Genomic DNA, 5,151 nt, shown 5'->3' on the forward strand with positions numbered 1-5,151 from the left:
GTGGGTGTACTGAAAAGTGCCCGCACATTTAAAGGCATTTTTCAAAGTTTCATTAAAAAATTCACGGTTAGATTGTTTAATAAGTTATATTTTTTTTAATTTTTCTCTGAAAACTCTGCCTAATTAACCTAAAATAACAAGGTTACCATAAATATAAATGTAGGAATACCAAAAAATGGATTTTCCTAAAAAATATTTAAATTTAATTTTTTAACTAAATTATGATTACCAAAAAATTCATATCCTTTGATTTGTCCATGTCACTGGAAGAGGATTTAATTGCCTATAATTTTTGAAAAAATTTATATCATTATTTTCAACAATGAGTGAGTCATACAACTTTTAAGAAGCAATTGCCACGCTGTTTCCGGTAGCCACGTCAACCAAAAATGATTATGTGAGTTCTAGATTGATTTTCGTTAGTCAGTTGATCGGAAATGTACTATATAACATTTTTTTTTTAAGAATCTTCACGAACAATTTAATATGATATTAGTTTAAAGATGTAAAGTTTTCGATTTTTAGTTATTTTTGTAAAATCAGACGTTGGCACTTTTCAGTCAACTTTAGGCGTCCTGTAGGATCGGACGTTGGCACTTTTCAGACGACTTTTGACGTCCTGTAGGATCGGACGTTGGTACTTTTCAGCCAACTTTTGGCGTCCTGTAGGATCGGACGTTGGCACTTTTCAGACGACTTTTGACGTCCGGTAAAATCGGACGTTGGCATCCAAAGGGTTCGAATTTATTTAGAATAAAAACCTAGGCAACGAATTATATGCAGATTTGAAAACAATATGCGTCAAACAGGGAAAACTAAAACATCTCGCCTCTGAATTTATATTTATGTTCCCCAGAGAGAATAACTAACTCATTCTTTAGCTATCTCCGGGCTTCCGCTACTTGAGCACGTTTAGAGCTAACTACTTTTATTATGTAATGTAACACCTTTGTGTCTGTATTTCCTTAGAACCCATGTGGAACTATATACGATAGATTATTATTTATTATTAAATAAGCATAAAAGGAAATCATTATTGTGAAGGCATATTATCGATCTGTTTGTGGATTCCTTTGGTTGATCAAATTCCATTTCGATCAGTTTCTATTCCTAAGACGCCAAGTTTATTCAGTGTTAAGTATTAACACTCTCAACATTCTCTTTTAAATTTAAATTTACACAGGCATAATTATTCTGAATTAAGTGTTGCCTATAAATTTTCAAAATATAAACGTAAAAAAAGTAAAAGATATACCATTAATATGATTGACTAAGATATAAAAATTGTAAGAAAAATTATAATAATTGTTGAGAAACTGTGGTGTAATACTTATTACTACTTAGTAATAATACTGAAATACTTAAGCATGATCTACTAATATAGGCGTGTTATCGAAACCACAATACTGACTTGTAAAAAAATGTGAAAAAATACTGACGTAAAAAAATACAGTTTATGACCTTAATATTCGGTGAAATTTGGATTTATATTCGTAAATATATTATTAATATACAAAGATTACAATACATAATTTACAAGAAATAGTAGTTAATTGAATAACGTTTCAGTAATTTAGACGCCACGGTGGAAGGGTATTTTGGCGGGAAAATTAACGGGACGACGCTATAAACTGCAGCTGTAAAACGTAACACTCGCTCCGCCTGTTTTATCTGGAATTGTAGTTTTAGTACCAGTCGTCCGCGAGCAGTTGTAAATGTAAGTAATGTCGGTAGTAGATGTCACATTACCAGTAATATTACTGAAGTGTTGTCGTGAAACCTCGCATTACCATTAACTTTGATGTTGACTGGAAAAGTCGTATTAACAGTAATTTACCTTTACCGTTGGAACAATATATTATATAACCTGTAATAATATTTCCTTAGTACTATCAAACGGTCACGTCGCCAGTAACAACTCTTCTAGAATTGTCGCAAGAGATAAACGTAATACTTTTTCAATCTGCGCATAACGCAGCTATAGTCGAAAGGTTTGATCCAATGTGAATGGTAAGTTTAGCTCCATTTCACCTTCCTCCTAGTGTAGCGTCTGAAATCTGAGGCTCTTTCAGATTTGTCTCCTAGAATTTGGAGTCATGATCGTCTGAAAATATCCAAAAAAAACAAATTCGTACATAGTTTTGACATTAGAGACACCTAAACTACATAATATAGTATAATTTAGGTGAGGAGGATTCTCGTTGTCCCATATTCTTTAAATTTTATCATGAGATTCTTAATAATAACATTCCATTAATGATAAAAGTAATAATATTCCTTAAATACTACACAAATGACTGCATTACCACTAACACTTCATTTACACATGATACCCCACTACCATTAATGCGCTACCCTTTTAGTGCTACCATGAGGTGTTACCAAGTAAGCAGAAGTACTCCTGTAACGTTGGCATGTGTGGTCTCATTTTTAGAGAGAACTTCAACATTAACGATGCAAATCGCTGATTCTTCACGTAATGCTCTCGACACACATTTGACAAACCTGTAGAAGTAGCACTAACAGATTGACTATCAGAGATTTCGTGGACAATTCAAACAGCAAAAATAATAGGGAAATATTTAACTACAAGAAAGTTAACGAATACAAAACATCAATATACAAATATATTTCCATCTTAGTCCAGTAGTACTTGTGGACTAAATACAACTGTACTCTAAATACGAGTTTTAGTAAAATACAAATACGTTTGTTTAATTTTTAGTATTGCTGGATATTGTTGACTTCAAAAACGTATTTTCAACTATACAACTTATTTATAAAGGTAGGAAGAGTTCGTGGCACCATGTATCGCGTAACAGGCTTCACTAAGGTTACGTACAAACTTTCAAACCTACAGCTCACTTCATTCTCGAGATATCCTGCGGGCTAAAAGCGGACTTACATCATACAAAAAATAAAGTTTTACATCCCTTCGGCAGATAAAAAAGGAATTGTCAGCCTATCATAAGTGCTTCAATGACGCTCAGCCAAATTCAATGATTGGACATACATATACTACGATAAATCTCATTTTTTTCCTTATACAAATTGTTTCACGCAAGATTTAAAGCCTGCAGATGATCTTTATCTAAATTTCTTGCCAAATGGTACATTTAAATTTGTATTCACTGAGTTAGGTTTCATAGCTGTGTCTGAATAATGAAAGGTTCAGTGAGGTAGAGAGGGTGCACTGAAACCAATTTTTGACACTGAGTTTTAACATCGAACTCAGCTTGTTTACAAATTAATTCTGCTATTTCTCTTTGCACCATGGTTACCACAAGACCAATTTAAAGATATTTTCTAAAGCTCACCCAAATCCCATGGGGTGACGTGCACCATCATTAAAAGTGTTTCTAATATATATACTAATATATAAAAAGTGAGGGCTCTGTGGCGTAATGGTAGCACATTCACCCGGCAAGTGACAGATCCGGGTTCGAGTCCCGGCGGAGCAAGTACTTTTTGTGATTCAATGTTTAATGAAATTAAATTAGGCTATTGCTATTTATACAAATTTAATGAGTAAATAAAAGTCATTTGACAGGTATTTGGCCTTCCGATGATATGTTAGTTTGGTTATTTAAACGCATATGTGACAGATACGGCCAAATACAAAATAATTGAATCGGAAAAAGTGAGGGCTCTGTGGTGTAATGGTAGCACATTCACCCCGCAAGTGAGAGATCCGGGTTCGAGTCCCGGCGGAGCAAGTACTTTTTGTGATTCAATGTTTATTGAAATTAAATTAGGCTATAGCCACTTATACAAATTTAATGAGTATATATATATACATTTTATATATATATATATATATATATATATATACTCATTATATATATACTATATATATATACTCATTATATATATACTATATATATATATATAATATATATATATATATATATATATATATATATATATATAAATGAAGCTTCATGCAAAAATTTTAGAATATATGTCACTTTGTTTTCGAGATATCATGCAGACGGACAGACTAAGATAGACATGATTTTTTCCTGCTCCACGAGTGATAAGCTTCGCTAACGCCTAGCCAACTCGTTATATCGTGACCGAGGTGTAACGACCCGAACCCAATATTAACAATAATTCAAGAAATTATGTTTTATTTGGTTATATACAAATTTCATTCATTTAGTAAAATTTAACTAAAGACATAATAATTGTAAAGTGTACAGCACTGTCGAGGAGGTCAGCAGTAAGACTGCTGACAATGCAGAGTCAGCACCTGCGTGTGCTGGGAAGCTAGTCTAGTTCAGGCCTCAGACTCGTAGACATGTAACTCTCTGTCGCCCTATTATAAAATTTTCTAAATTCTTTCAATAATGTAATTCAATACTTTATATCATTCAGAAGTGCTCTCCCCTTTTTAACCAATGTAAATTGTGTGATTTTTATAAATTAATCATTAATAAACAGTGTTTTTAAAATTCAAACGTTGTTGCACAAACTTTATTTCTTTTTCCGGAATCATCCGGTGGTGGCAGCGGATACCAATTAATCCCCAAATCGGTCGCGTTACAGATTTGGTGGCAGCGGTGGGATGATCGCGTAACTTTGGGACAATTTAACTGTACAGTTGATTGTTTTCCCGACGCCGAAGTGACCACGTGAACATCAAAATTACTTAAACAGTGTAATCCAGTGTCAAGTATAGTTTTAACAGTTAGGAAAAGTGTTTCCAAGTTGGATTTTTCAAAATTTTGGAGTAAAAAGTGCAACAGGAAGACGATGGAATTGGATAAAGGAATCTACACGTGAAGACGCCAAACCGAGAAAGGACGCCAAGAGACGACGCCATCTTGCCATCTTCATCACGTCACCAGCCTAGGAGACGGAAGCGGAGCAACCAACCAACATCGTGGGTGAAGCTGACAACAACCAACATCATCTGTCCACAGCCTCTAGCAACCATGGCAGTCACAATGGCGGCGATATTTGGTGAGCCTTGTTCACATTCAGAAATTGAATAAATTGAATAAAGAAACATTGGCTATACTTTAAACTATTCTTACCAAATATTTTACGTTAATTATATAATAAAATAAGATATAGAGATAAGAGAGAATAAAGGTGCTGTGGTATAATAGTGAATGCAGCATTGAATGAACACATTTTTTTTGGCAA

General features: G+C 33.7%; 1 non-coding gene across 1 annotated transcript; it reads left to right on the forward strand.

Moving 5' to 3' along the window:
• Positions 1-3,645: 3,645 nt before the first annotated feature.
• Trnaa-cgc lies at positions 3,646-3,716 on the forward strand. Its single transcript has one exon. It is a non-coding gene; the product is annotated as a tRNA-Ala (tRNA).
• The last annotated feature ends 1,435 nt before the right edge of the window (positions 3,717-5,151 follow it).

Source organism: Homalodisca vitripennis, chromosome 8, assembly GCF_021130785.1.
Source record: "Homalodisca vitripennis isolate AUS2020 chromosome 8, UT_GWSS_2.1, whole genome shotgun sequence".
In the NCBI taxonomy this organism is placed as follows: domain Eukaryota; kingdom Metazoa; phylum Arthropoda; class Insecta; order Hemiptera; family Cicadellidae; genus Homalodisca; species Homalodisca vitripennis.